Below are 15,857 nucleotides of genomic sequence, written 5' to 3' on the forward strand. Positions count from 1 at the left end.
AATAATGAAATAGGGAATATCCAGATGAGCAGCAAAAATAAGAGTTTTTTAATAGTTTGCGTGATCCAGGTATTCCTCTCATTTGACCTGGATTTTAAACGTTTAAGGCCTGGGGAGAAAGACCAATTAGTTCATATTTTTTGTGCCAAAACCACACAAGTCTTTTTCACTATCTGTACTGGAGTACATATAATACTTAGAAGAAGGGTTGCACATTTCAGATAAGTTTTGGTATTTTCTATTGGAAACTCTAAAATGCACAGTCAGTTATTCTTCAGTCTGACAAACCTATTCTGTATAGATCCTGGCTGTATGAATGCCAGGACCTTACAATTAAGAAAAATAAACAAAGCTGCTGTCTAATTAAATACAAAAGGTTGAGATTGCAGGACTGCAGGAAACCCAGGCAGTAAATTTCCCCTCAAATTATTAGGATTCCTTCTACCAGTGGGTCCTAAAAAAGTCTAATTTCAGTTTTTAGCCAATACAGTCTCTAGAATGAAACTTAAAGACCTGTTCCCTTTCCAATGAGCATAAATTCTTTCAAGCACTTATGCATGCCTTGAAAGGTCTAACATTGAAGACAATCAATTTGTCTTTCTTAGGAATATAGCTTCTAGCCATGTTGGTCTAAAAAGCAGAGCCAGACAAAACTCTTGAACTAGAGGCGATATCTTTCATTAGACCAACTAAAGCATTCTTTCTTATTCATTCATGGATGTAGACTGTAGTGCTAATTATCCCATAGTGGAAACTATGATTTTCTCTTAATTATTTGTTTACATTACTTATTAACTTTATAGAAGTCTTCTGAGCTCCGGTGGTATAGTTTTAGTGGGAATGGGACTCATAACGGTTGTAACTTGACAATCCTAAAATGCATACCCTGCCTGCTATTCCTTGACTTAGAAATTCTTCTCACATTTTCATACTCTTTTACTTTTTACTTTTTAAAATCCCCATAAATGTGGGACCTTCAGAGTATTCAGATCAGTGGGGTCATTACACTCCAAGCTGTGATCAAATCTTAAAGCATTTCTATTGGTTCAGGTCCTCATTTTAAAGCACTATAGGTCTTTAAAAGTTTGAGAAAACATTTCCCACATAACTGTAAGTCTCCACATCAAAAGCACCATCTATCTAACAGAGGACTAGATAAAATTCCCTTTGGACCCAGCAGGACTTCCCAGTTAGCAAAAGGGATAAGCTGTTGTGCCAAACAAACCATTTAAGCTCCTCTCCACAACCAAGAGTTAAATTTTGTCACTGACAAAGACCACAAAATTAGTACTTTAAGGTGGCATTATGTCATCAGTCATGAAATGTTTAAGCACCATGAATTTAAATACCAAATGACAAAAATCATATACTTCAAAGTCAGGGTTTAAGGTCTATATAGATCTTTCTTCTCAAGTCCATCCTTTTACATGTAATGCCTGTTTTGTGGGTATACTACTGTTATCATAGAATCACAGAAGTAGGGTCAGAAGGGACCTTGTAGCTCTTCAAGTCCGACCCCCTGCCTGGGCAGGAGAAAAACTGGGCTCAAATGACTCCAGCCAGGTAGGCATCAAGCCTCTTCTTAAAGACCCCCGGGGTAGGAGCCAGCACCACCTCCCTTGGAAGTTGGTTCCAGATCCTAGCCTCCCTAACTGTGAAGTAGTTCTGGGACAGCAGCAAATCCAGAAGGGTGCCTCTGCCATAACTTCCATTTTTCTTTGGGGGGTTTTTTTCTACTTTAATACATTTCAGGTACAATTTTAGGGAGAGACCCTCAGACTGTGGATAGACATTACATTTCTAGCATTATATATATATATATATACCCTTGTAGCCACAAAAAGTGGATGCACAGACAATCTAAAGTCTAGCCCTCTGGTAGCACCAAATTTGCACTGAGAACACCTGTGATTGTCACCTCACAAATCTCAAAAGGGCTTTCACCCAACAAGGACACTCCTCCAGAGAGATAGACCACACTTTTCAAAGAGTCACCCAGATACCACATGAAGAATTGCTTCAGTACAAAAGAAAATCCCCATGAATTGCACACCGTGAGTTAAGACATATCATCCCTTCCTGGAACCTGTACAGAAAATCCTCAAACAACTGCATCCCACACTAGGAGAAGACCCTGTTCTTAAAGAGATCTTCCCAGAACTGCCCATCCTAGCCTTTAAACAAGCACCAAACTTTACCAATCTCATCATCAGAAGCAAACTTCCTACGACCCAAAACACACAACATGGATCCAGACCATGCCAGGACAAGAAATGTAAAATCTGCCAACACACCTCTACCACTCCCACAATAACTACACCCACAACAGAACCATCACATTCCTGGATCATACAGGTGCACCTCCAGAAATGTAACATCTTATCCAGTGTACTAAGTGCCCTGATGGAAAATGTGTAGCAGAAATCAAATAACTGCATACCAGAATGAATGCACACCAAAAATTTATCAAAGCCAAAAACACCCAATTACCTGTGGGTGCACACTTCTCACAAGACAACCACTCTGTCTAATCTCTCAGTTCTAATCCTCAAAGAGAATTTACAAAACACCTTTCATAGATGAGCCTATGAATTTGATTTCATAAATCTACTGGCTACAAAAAAAAAAAAAAATCATGGACTAAATACAGACCCTGGATACATGGCACATTATAACCTGCTTGCCATCCGTTAATGCCAGGTAACCTGTCTGCATTTTACCAGGGACATTCTAGCACCAGGTCAACATTCCCCACACCTACCTGTCTCATACCTATCGTCTACCGTGGCCTCTGATCCTCACTGTCATGCATTTGCATTTTCAGAGACCTATATGTTGCATATTGACTTCTAGTCCATTCAGGAGACCCCAAAACAACAGCAGACTCTCCCTATGCCTGAAGACGGGTGTTTGTGTCTGAAAGCATGCAAAGAACAATTTTTCCAACTATTTAGTTGGTCTAATAAAATATATCACATTTACCCAAAGAACCTTGTCTGCTGATGTACAGATAGGCATCCATACAAGAAATGGTGTGAGCACTCTAGAAATGATCCTGGGTGAAACAGGAGCTTCTGTTATGCTACATTTTGTAACACCACATGCAATGTGTGCTACAAGGAGTCTCTTGTTCCACAGCATCCTACAGTGTTCCCTTTCCCTCCCCTCACCAAAGGGAGAGGGAGGCAGCATAACTGCAACAAGCTCAATGAGAGCTTAAGGCTCCCTCGATTAGGCTGTTAATGATGAGGAAGACAGCTGCAATCCAGCTGGGCCTGAAGGCTGCTGCTCTGCTCACCACAGTGGCAGGAACCATAGCTGCTGACCCTGTGTATGTACATCTCTGGTAGCACTATAGTTTTTCACCATGACAGAACCTCTGGCACTTGTATCACTACAAATGTACATCTGTCCACAGTTGGAGATAGCATGAACCTTCCTTGCTGCATTCAAACCTATGCTGATTTGTATCAGCTGAGGCTCTGGCTTTTGCTGTTTTATGAATATTAATTTTTTGGAAGGGAAGATCTTTTGGAGCAGATATGTCCCCAGTTCTTTCCTGATGTTTGCTCACCCCTAGAGAGGTTCCCGATAGGGGGATTAGACACAGGTAAGGCAGACTGGAAAGATACAAATGCCACTAGTCACTGTAGCAAAGAGAAGGAAGGCTTTGTTCTCCAGAGTGGTCAATCCATCAACATTTGTGAATGCTACAATGACTAAAATTATATGAATACTTTATTATGCCTATATACCTTTGAACTCAAATATCTGAATTTGTAACTAAGCATTTGGAAACTTTAGGCAACAACCTCCATACAAAGGGTTTGAGCCTTTGGTGGTAAGAGATATTTGAGTAGTTGATCAAAATGTCAACTGAGATGGTCACTGTTCTGGTATTGACTGCCATTTTCAATTAAATGTGAAGTAAAGTTTTGATCAGCTTGATTCTAATTTGACATATTAAGCAATTGTGTATGATAGTTCCCCTTTGTTCTTTATTATTCAGACAGAAAACAAAGTAATCACAGTATGTTCCCAACCAGAAAAGCAGATCACAGCACACTTTTGTCAATGTTACTCTAGAATAATCATGACTTTTTACATGCATGAACTTTAGATTAGATCACAAAGCCATAACCACCATCAAACATTTCCCTAGGCCAATGCTTTCTAAAAAACTGATTAAAACCCAGTCTAGCTTGTGAACTTTGCTCACTGTGTTCTTTGAAGCAAACCTTAGGAACTGTCTGTCCACATCTCTGAACTCTCTCACTCTCTTTCTCCTGTGCTCCTTGAATGCCATGTCCTTACAGTTAAGAAAAACAAACAAAGCTGAACTGATAACTAAACCTAACTCTGACCCAAAGAGTCCAATTCTGTCAGAAAGAAACCACATTACAGTGCCTATTCCACTGCAAAAGGTGTTATCATGCACAATCTCAAATAATCACCTTGTATAACACACAGGTAAACCTACACTGCTAAGAGTTTAAGTTTGGGAGACAACCTTCCACCCAAACATGGAATAAAAAAGGAATTATTTCAGTGCTGCCAACTGCCATGACATTTCATATTTTGCTTAAGCTGCTGCTCCTGGAGACATTAAAGTAAGAGGATCTCAGCTTTTAGTAAAAAATAAAAAATTCTGTGTCCCATGGTTTATAGAGAAGCTGAAAAAACTGCTCAAATGCCAGAAGACAGTAAAAAGCCCCCTCCTTTTTTCACATTGTGTGATTTTTAAGCCATTTTCCTGATTTGAGGGAAGGGGGGGCAACAAAACTGTCATTACTAGATTACAAATGTGATCTAGTACAGTCTGAGTTTAGACCTCCCTAGAGTTTTAAGTTTAGCTTTTGTAAGACAATGCTGACTGCTACTAGCTGTGTCTCTTAAATGCCAGGCAGATAAACGTGGAGAATGGTGGAGAAATTAAAATAGTTTACCTCTCTCTGAATCCGGGAAAGCATGAAGAAACAGAGCAGAAAGAGCAGGTTAGAAAGCATTTTAAGACAACACTCCAGCATGCACTGAGACAGGATGTTGAAAGAAATGCACATTTAACACTTAGTATTGCTTGGCTGCTTAGCTTACCTACGTGTGCTGCAACTACTTCCTTTCAAGAGTTATTTTGGTTGAATCCCTGTTGCTGTGAAGTTTGTATTTTTGGAAACACACAATGAAGCCAACAGGCATCAGCTGAACAGAGAGCCGCAGCACAGACATATCAACACTGGGAGGTAATCAAGCTTAAAATATCACATACAAATACGGGAAGTAATATGCAGTTAGCATAAATTAAAAAAACCCTACATGAATCTGTGTTTCCACAAAAAGCTGCTAATTAAACAATGAAAAAACAATCATAAAACGTGGGCATCTATGTGTGTGTGTAAATCTCTTTGGCTGTATTAAGCCCTTGTATTTCTCAAACTGAATGAGTTTTTAACTCTCCTATCATGGTCGTCATTTGGGGTTGAATATATTTGAAGCCTTTGCTGCAAGGAGCACTCTTAAGTGTCTTAGGCTCTTTGGAAAATCCCATAGTAGAAGCCAAGTTCTACTCTGACTTGCATGCTGAGCAACTCCATTGAAGTCGAAGGGTGCAAATCAGCAAGAAGCTTAGTTTTTACATAGGTGACAGCCCAATCTCTTTTCACATATGAACATGTGATTTAACTCAACTTGCCTTTTACCCCATTGACTTCTGCCTCATATCTTCAAGCAGGCAGGGGATGGGAGAAAAGAGAGGGTAGAGAGAGGAAGAAGCAAAAAAAGGTGAGTCCAGCTCACTCCATGATTGGTAGCATGGCTACTGCTGAGGACCACTACAGAGCTGCTGGCACTTGGAAGGGCCATCACAGCACGTGCTGCTGAGAACATCAGTATGAGCTTGTGTGTGCCAGTGCCTCTCTCAGCCCCATTGGAGCTGCTGCAGATACTAAGTGCTGGCTTCTGTTACTATTTCCAGCTGTTTGCATGCAGTTCAGACACACAGGATGCATTTCCAGCACGAAGAGAAGGTTATTTTGCCACCTGTTGGCCAACATGAGATCCAATGTATAACAAGGCAGTTTGTAGTAATAGCCTAATGGAGAGAGGGAGGAGGGGCAGGGCAGGGTGGGGAGCGGCACCAGTCCAAGGCATCGACTATGAAGGGGCACCTGAATCCCCCCCACTCCCATGGAGTTTTGCCACAACCGAGGTAGTTCTGCACTGTCCAGCTGGATGGTGGCTGGGCAGTACAGCCCTACACCCAGCAGTATATCTGGGGGTGAGGGTCGACTGTCACGCAGAATGGTGACAGCCCCTGGAGGAGTTCTCGTCCCAGCAACACAGCCTTACACCCAATAGCATTTTTTTTTTTTGGGGGGGGGGCAGGGAGGAGGAGGAGCAAATGGGGCATCAAACATAGTTCTCAGTGAGGTTGTGTCACAGGGCTTTTGCCAGAGCTGACAACGCTGCTACAAGAGCAGAAGCAGCAACAGTAGCAGCTGCCTTCAGTGTGCAGAGAGCCTGGGCAGCTAAGACTTCCCTTCCTTCCCTTCCCCCCACTGCCATCTACAGTGGTTGGCATACCCTGCCCTCAGCACCAAATGAACTTACTACACCTCTGTTTCCTAGTTTTCACATGTGCTTGCAGGCTGATACAAAGACTCTGGAGAAGCCTAGTATTTATCCTGATCTGCTAACGTGTTAAAAACTAGCATGACAATTTTTTCAAGCCTCCTTTCTCATGTTGTTTTCCCCACCATTAGAGAGTCTGTAGCCCAGGCAACCTCCCCTCAGGGAATAATAATGAAGTTCAGCTACATGGGAAAAGTGTCCACGTGAGCTTGTCCTCACAATCAATCTACTTAGATTTGTTCATTACCCTGACTCTTGGTCACTGGGGGTGTATTGGGAAAGGTTTGACATAGATTTATACAATCATGCCAGGCTGGTTTGCTTCCTAGTCTTTTCATAAAAAAAAAAAAAGATGACACAGAGAGGGAATTTGTAGAAAAGTACACACTTCTGCATAGGAAGTTCCATTTCTTAGAATCTCAGGACCTGTATTATACGGAAAATACCCAAGAAAATATCCATAATTGAGTGCATTTATAACTCAAGTTGCAGGACACATGTAGTTTCTCTTCGTTTAAACCAGTGGTTTTCAACCTGTGGTCTGCAGACCCCTAGGAGAGTGGGGTCTGCAGACTATGTGTAAGGGATCTGTGAAAGATGACGATCAATCAAAACATGTGAATGCCTGTACTTACAATTCAAAAAGAGGTCTACACCTCCATGCAACATTTTTTAGAGGTCTGCAAATGAAAAAAAATTTGAAAACCATGGATTTAAACACAATGTTGCAATAGGGTAGGAGTGCTGTTGCAGCTGTGATGGGCCAGGGAATACCTGAGAAGTAAGGTTTATTTTATAATATCTTTTATTGGACAAACAGTATAGTTCGGAGAGATATGCCCACAACCCTGTCTTACACCTCTCCATTGGTCCAACCATACTATTGATCCAAATAAAGATAATACCAAATCAACCTTGATATAAACACAAAGATATTTTATGCAATATGCATGGCCTCTGGAAGTAAAGAATGTCACTAGAACAAGGACAGGCTTTGATTTTAGCAAAACAAAGGGTTTACAAAGCAATTAACTGTAGATTACATCTGCTTAACCAGCTGTCCAGGTCTCTGTATGAAGGCTCCAAACATTAAGGCAATCCTGATCTTTCACTCCCCCCCAAAGAAGAATCACTTTTCATCACAGCCGGTGCCAAGTGCTGGAAAGACGGGTGCTGCCACTGGCCCCAGCCATCATCCCATGTGCAGACCCAGGGGCCTGCACCCCTGGGAGGGCTGTGGGGCTGTGCTAGATTCCTCCCGGGGTATGGGCCCCAATCTGTGCACCAGATGACAGGAGGCTGCCGCTGCTGCCTCGGACCAGCGGCAGTACCAAGCTCCCTGGCACTGGGCGTGGGAGTGCTGCTGTTGCTGGCAAGTGTCACGAGTTTTGCTTTGAACAGTTTGAGGTGCAGTTTCCCAGAAACCTCTCCACCTATCTCCATGGAACTTGGCAGGCTTCGTGCCCTCAGAAGGGGCTACCGTCCCTGCAAGTTTCATCCAAATCAGGCATGACATTACAAAGTTATAGGCATTTACATGATTCCCCATTATAGCCTATGGGTGAAACGTCAAATCAGCGAAACAGTTATGACGAAACGAAATGAAAAACTGTCTCGGCAAAATGGCGAAACGGAACTCGAAACTAAACAGTGCTGTTTCGCATACCCCTATATATCAGTTGTTCATAGATGATTTAGAACATGTATTCAGGAGTTTGTTGAAGGACATGGATATGCACTTTAGGTCAGGTTTTGGGTTATTCTTGCATGGGCTTAGCTCATGCATACCTGCTATGAATGTGCAATGCAAATGTGCACAGGCATGCATAAGTAGCTAAATACCTAATTTTTAGATGCCAACTTTTATCATTTTGTTATTGAACTTGCATCTTTCCTTAGCATTAGCTGTGCTAAAATCTTAAAGAAGTAGTCAACATTATTTTTAAAACTATTTTTTAAAAAAAGGACAATCTAGGTATGAAAAACATACCCTTTAAACAACATGGCCTAGGTTTTCTTAATATTATTCTTAATAAAAGCATGTCCTTCCACATTAATGCTTATAAAGGACATATAAAAGAAAAGTGAAACCATCAGATGAAATGATGGCAATGACTATGCATGTATAAAGCATACATTTGTGTACTATGTTTTTTTACTCTGAAAAGACTCTGGTTAAGTGCTACAACAATTTAATATTTATATACCTGTAATGCAGGTGAAACAATGCAAAATGTTTTGACCTGCTGGTAGGTAAACCTTGTAATTAAATCTTATACAACAGTTTTACAAACTTTTAGTAAAATAATAATAGTGGTCATTTAAGCAGAAAGCATAGGAGAGTAAAGAAAAATGTACAGAGAAGCTCAGGACAGGGAGATAAAAATAAAACTAAACTGAACACATTGGCCTTCCCTAGCTAGCAACAGATTAGCACAGATCCCTGCCACAGAATTCACTAATGTGGTAGAATACAAACAAACAGAGGAGGCCCAGATCTCATTTTTAATCACTGAAGGTGATGAAGGGTCCTGAAGTGTTTTATAACCTGTAAATCAGCTTCACACAAGCTGCATCTGCTTATTACACTGGAAAACACAATTCTGGGTGAATGAATTCTCTTTAAACTTTTAAAAGAAATTCACCCCAAAGCAGAAAGCACACAACGCAAATTTTCAGTTCAAACGACAGATTTTTACAAAAAGCAGTAAATGTTTAAATTAGGTGTTTGGAATGTACTGCCCAGTCCAGCAGCTGCATGCTATACATTATATCCTACTGGATTTTTTTTTAAGTGGGCAAAGCATTCCCTGCTATAAAATCAAGAAGAGTCACCATGTAGAACTTCTAATTTATGAATCCCTTAAATGGCAGGAATTAAGGTGCCACTGAGGAAAAAGACTGTAATTGTCCAATCTGGCAGATGTGCAGGAAGGAGTCTGTAATCCAGAGAAAGACCCATTTAGAACCTCTACTGGAAGAAGTTGGCTTACCATTGGCTGAATCCCCCTTTTCAAGCACCATTCATTCTAGATTAATTTCTGATTAACGTCTGCAAAGCTACTACAGAGGGCTAACCAAGAAGTACAGCTCCCCCTCTGATGCACCTCGTCCTACATCAGAAACAAAATCCTTTGGAATCCTGACCCTATGGAGTTCCACAGGAGGAATTTATTATATTTTGTGCCGAGGGAAAGTGGAGATGAGAGATTGGATAGGAGAAATAATAATGCTGCGGTGGGTGGCCAAAGATATGTTATAACCACATTTGTGAAAGCTTACAGGAAAGAAAGACATAGTCAAAAGGATCTGAAAGATGAAGAATATGAAAGAGGAAGAGACAAGATTGTGATGAACATTATTAGTAATAGAAGAGAAGAATGATTTCAAAAGTAGTATACTCACTGCTACTTCCTGGTTGAGTTGTACATGTCTGATTCTACAGGTGATTATATGCAAGTCAAAGGAAGTATTGTTTGTGTAGAGACTGCAGGGTCAGGACCAGGGATCCAGGTTTTCCATCTCCCAGGGAAAAATGGAGTAAACCATGGATTTTACCTTTTACCAGATGCAAACACAGATTTTTCATTTTACCAGAGAAACCCGTGGATTTTGCAGTTTTGCAATGAGGTCCCTGCAGGCTGGCAGAATTTCAGGTGGTCAGGCAGGGGGGCGCCATGTACATTCATATGGCCACCAGGCAGCCTGGACAGCAGCTCCTGCAGGTGTGTGGGGGGGGGGGAGGGGAGGGAGAGGGGATTGAGGCCCCAGTAGGGAGGTAGTTGGGCATGTCTGCTGCCCAGCTATGTGGTGCATGGGGATTGGGGCCCGGGGCCACAATGTGCAGCTGCAGAGCCCCAGCAGGGAGGAGGACGTGCTGCAGGTGGCTCATCTGGCTTGCCCATGCACACTCTCAAGGGGCAGGGGGGTTGTGGGAGGCCTTTACTTTTAACCACGGATTTGGGGGGGGGGGGCTATTAGAGAATTTCTACTTTTTAATTGGCAAATTCGTTATTTTTTTAATCAGGGAAATCAGGATCCCTGATCAGGACATAGAGAGGGCTATCAATACCACTAAGCTAGAATTAAAGTGGTTAAAATATGAAATGGCTTATTTTTGCTTTCAATCCATTTTGGTTCCATACAGATATTAGAGTTTTTATCAAATCTACATTGTGCTGAAATGGCTGGGTCTCCACTACACTGAAATTATTAGCACGGTTAAAGTATTTCCTTAATATACATTAAACAATAGGCCTAAGACTTCCTTCCTTCACAATATTCCACATTGGACGTTTCTTTCTTTTTAAGAAATTAAAAATATAATAGCAGTCTTTGAAAATATAAATCTCTTCAAATCTATCATAAAATGCATCAACTAATTTTGACTGTACAATTACATGACCTGGATGGATGAAAAAGGAGGCATGTCGATATTCATTTCTACTGGAAGAAGTTTCTTCCAGTAGAAAGATACCTAGGGAGTTGGGACTGTACAGATATTCCTCCAGTCCCATGGCTAGGGAGCTTCACTCTCCAGTCAGGGGACACTAGAGGGACCCCACTACTTGCCAGCCCATCTTCTCCCAAGCCTGGGAAGGGAGCACGCTGTCAAGTGGCAGTTGGCAGCTGCTGGAAAGCAGCAGCTACCACAGTCATCCAGGGAGGATTCTCACCCTGAAAGAATGCTCTCCTTCTACCTCCCTCCCTATCCTGCCAATCAGCAGAGGAGGGCTCTGTCATGACCCGAATACAGAATCATGGTTCCTTTTGTTTATTCTGATTCCATGGAGCTTGCATTATCTTTGGGAGAACATCAGAAAATTACTTTATTTTGCCCTCACAAGACAGCAATTAAAAAGCCATGACACTTGCTAATTTCCTGTGTATATCAGTTTGGATACTGTTTACGGTTTATACTCTCTCCTCTTCATCAGTCTCCCCTCCCCATCCTGAATTGCTGTAGACTTGTAGCATTCTGAAGTTTTGTTGACTGGCCCCTCTCCCAACCTTAGAGAAACCTTTAAGGCCAATAAAAAGTAGCTCTACTGTAGTGCATCCCAAACCCCTGCTAAGTAAAAAGGCCTGTCAACTAATTCCTCAGCCTTTAAACTCTGGGAGCTGAGGCATGTCAAATCACAGTAGCAGCAGGACTGGGAACAACTTCAAGACATAGGGATGTGACTGGGTCCTATGAGGCCTGAAGGGGAATAACATAAAACACAAAAATACAAAAAAATAATTGGACTGCGGAAAAAAAAATGGAAGAGAGTCCATTCTGAAAGGGACAGAGAGACCACATTAGACATGAATCTGCCACGCAACATGACTGCAAAAAACCATGAGGTATATTTGGGCCTCAGACAATGAGGCATCAATGCTCAAAGCAAGTAACTAACAGTCCCTTTTCTACATGCTACCTGTGACATGATGTGGAATATTGTCTATAATTCTGGATACCTCGTTATCTGAAAAGTACAGGCAAAAATAAATTACTCTGCTTTAAAATATTTCAGATTCAATTCTCTAATAAAAAATTGCAGGTGTATTTTTTAAAAAATAGTGAATATACCTATGTTTTACTTTACTATTATTACACCTGATCATATTCTGACTTCATGGCCACATGTAATTATCCAAAGCCAGCCACTAGAGCACAGTGGATATATCTTTCCACATTTATGAATTGTAGTAAGTGTTCAATGCAGCAAAGCATGTCTGTAAAATAGTTTAACTTCTTAATAGCAAAACGCAACAGGACAAATAAAAGAAACAACAGTTTAACCTTCAAAACTAAGTACTTGGAAATCCCTTTCTTTCAATTTAAAATCTTTAATACAATTAAATATATCAGAATACTTTTCCTCAGAGAGTATTTATAGTCCCTAACTTATCTATTTGGTGATAGAGAAATAAAATTTGCTTGCTTTTTAAATAACTAAGCTGCTTTTTTTTCTTTTAAGATTGGAAATTTTCTAATCATGTTTTTCATTGGCTTTAACTTTATTCTTCTTTCTGGGGTCAGTGGATGTATACTGTTTTTATATCAACTGAATTTCAGGGATCTCCTTTCCACCCATATTCATACCAAATAAAGCTCTTGCTGTAGAAATCCTCCATTGACTATGGGCCAGATTGTGCCATCAATATTTAAGCAAAAGCTTCCACTGCTAGCAATGGGAATTTCTAATGAAAAATTGATGGCTGATCTGGTCTCATGTTGTTAATTAAGGTTTTACAAAGAAATCTTGTAACCTAGTCAAATTCTATTTTTAAATGTAAAATAAATAATAGACATCTGGCACTTAACATATCGAATCAATTTTGTTTTAAACTGAACGGTAAATGAAGTCTATGCTTAAGACCATGGACATGATGGCATTAGTCACCCGGTCACGTGTCTCCTGGGTTTCCCCGTTCCAAAAGTTCCCCAGGTTACTAGCAACAAAACAAGAGCATAAGATTACACAAGAGCATAAGATTACTTCAGCAACTCTTCAGGGATCCCCTCAAGTATAATTATTAAATTGCTGAAATTGAATCCAGGACCTCAAATGAAGTGATCAATGTCCTTATAGTCCCTATCAGCATGCTGTCTGACAACTCTGATAACTTCATTGGACTAATGAGAGGTTACTTAATTATGTGCACTCCACATGCAGTAGAATAGCACTATTTTGGTCTCCTTAGAAACTCTGCAATTAAAAATGAGAAGACTTTGGGAAGTTTGCCTTGGTAGGGGAGATAAATGAGTTTTGACAGCAGAAGAACAACTAAACTAGGAATGACACATCACCTTTCTCCACTTCAGCAGCACACTATTTTAGATGGCTGAGTTTTGACTGAAAGATTATCAGATTCAACCATAAAGATACCTGATTTGTAGTGCAGCTATTTTAGAATTTATGTAGACCTCCATATCACACAAAGCAACCAAAACATTAACTTTGAGTTGGTTTCTCTTCAGACCAACTTCTAATAAAATAAACTGTTAATTACCTTCCAAAAAAGAGAAACTAAACTAAATAAATCTTGTGGATATATTCTAATTTAGATTAAATGTTTGTTGAATGTCTAACATGGATCAGTTTCAACCAAAAATAAGGTTTTCCTCAAACAGCCTCTTAAAGTGCAACACAGCAAATTCCATGACGATAATGTAGTAAATCCAGGTTAAGCACAAGTAAGGCCTTAAATTAGTGCACTTACTTCAGAATGGCACTGGTAACAATAAAATCAGAATTTTGGTCGTTATGATGCATAGTTTTTTATGGTCTTAAAAGCATAATAGCTTCAATGGTTGAGTAAGAAACCTTGCTAAATGTTTACACAGAAAACTGTAAGAATGCTAAAAATTCTTAGTGTCAAGTCAGTAAACACATCATTTAGTGGTCAAAGCATTAATTTACACAATTTCAATTTCAGTTTGTTCCTCATTAATAATGCTTTCTCATAATATTTTACACATTTTTTAGAGATGTGTATGTTTAGTTATAATGTAACAGTTCTTTATTCTGTGCGACTGCTGTGATGAAAACGAATTTGTATCATTCACATACTTTAAACCAGTTTTACTATTAGAAAAGTTAAAGTTACAGAAATAAAACTACACTCTGCTTTCTAAATAAACTATTTTCAAATGAGCTTTTTGCCTAAGAGAGGCTCCGGGGATAACTAACAACAAACATCTCCCCCTACACCTCATCAAAGTTATTAAAATGATGTCAACCAAGAAGCAACAGCTAAAACATAATTAAAACTATAGTTTAAGAGATTAACCTCTTTGTATGCTTTACCATGTGAGACCAAAACTCAGCAATGCTTATTATTCTTAACACTAAGAAAAGAAAAAATCGTGGAGACAATAGGGAAAGCAAAGAGATTCCACAATACATTACAGACACAGAACAGTGAAGCCGCTGATTAAAAGAAAAAGATTAATGTGTTTGCCTCTTCCTCCCCTTCTCCCCACCTAACATTATAATGAGGATTCACAGCTATATGTCAGTTAACAAATCAATGAAATTTGCTCTGTTACAAATTCTTCACGAATACAAATAGGATTAAGCAAGCAGAGATTCCTCACAAAGAACTCATAACATTTAAACCATGAAGTTTCTTCTTCTGTCAAAACAGCCATTAACAGTCACACTTATACTACACATTAGTGTCTAGTAAGATGTTTATGGGGTTACTCTTCTTTCATCTTTGCAAAATGTTTATCTTTTTTGGAGCTGTACACAATTCAAAATCAGAGCGATTCATGAATTAGAAGTAAAAAAAATCCCTGGTTGTCAAAGACTGAAAAATAGGATAATGGTAAGGATTACCAAAACAATTACATATGCACTATAAATATGCAGAAACACAGAGAGATTTATGTTATCTTCAGTAAATAAGCTTTCTGCAATTTACAGTTATTGCATCCTTTTGCCCATTAACACAGCACCACCAGTAAAAATGAATTATGTTTGAGCTGTATAAAATAACCTACAGATTTATATAAGTAAATACAATAAACTAAAACCAGGATAGGAATAGGTAATTCTGAAATAAACACTGACCAAACAATCTATCAAATACCTCAAGGTCTAAACTATTGCTTATCAGTTTACCACTCAAAAAAGCAACATCTGAAGCAGGAGAGAAGGGAATGCAACACATACTTACAACTTAACATACCTTCCAACATTTCTGCTACAAAGCCTTTCTGAAGGTTGCTAAGTGTCAGCTCTTGAGAACAGAATTCTGACTTGCCTTTGTCACACTAGAAGCTGTAATTTGCCTTGCAGGCACCCACACAAGATCTTTAAACTAATGGACCTCAGCTCTGCAAAATACAGTGGAAAAAAAGGCTACTATTGTGTTTAGGTTGTGGTGTGCATGCATGTGGGGACGAGGCTGATGGTTTTGTTGTTTTTTAAGTTTCTTACCTTTTTATTGCAGCAAACAGGAATTTAATTCCAATCACGTCAGAGATAACCACCCAACTCAACACACTGACCAGTCCTGTTCTCCTTTAGCATGTATATAGACATCAGATGATGCAAAGTGCTTTTGATTCAGCTATGTACTTGTACTTCAACGACCTGTGCTGAATACTCCCGAGAATGGCAGCTCATTCATTTTGTATCAACTTGAACCAAATCATGTCAGCTCCCACTCTCCTCAGCAGGCCGCCCTCATTCTCTCTTCACTCACTATGCACTGCTGTGCTCATTGGATACAGC

At 39.8% G+C, this 15,857-nt stretch overlaps 1 protein-coding gene across 23 annotated transcripts in view; it reads right to left on the minus strand.

Moving 5' to 3' along the window:
• The window catches only part of APBB2 (amyloid beta precursor protein binding family B member 2), a 291,766-nt gene that overhangs the window by 17,644 nt on the left and 258,265 nt on the right, over positions 1-15,857 (minus strand). For 2 of the 23 annotated variants that reach the window (XM_090035824.1, XM_090035821.1), the window contains exon 1: positions 4,947-5,033. The exons of 17 other annotated variants lie outside the window; for them this stretch is intronic. The gene's annotated coding sequence lies outside the window, so the exon portion shown is untranslated. Of the gene's footprint in view, positions 1-4,946; positions 5,034-5,094; positions 5,126-15,560; positions 15,747-15,857 lie in introns of those variants that run through there. 4 more of the 23 variants (XM_090035822.1, XM_090035825.1, XM_090035826.1 and 1 more) reach the window with 4 other exon arrangements.

Source organism: Crocodylus siamensis, chromosome 2 (assembly GCF_052110815.1).
Source record: "Crocodylus siamensis isolate JL-2025a chromosome 2, ASM5211081v1, whole genome shotgun sequence".
Classification (NCBI taxonomy): Eukaryota; Metazoa; Chordata; order Crocodylia; family Crocodylidae; genus Crocodylus; species Crocodylus siamensis.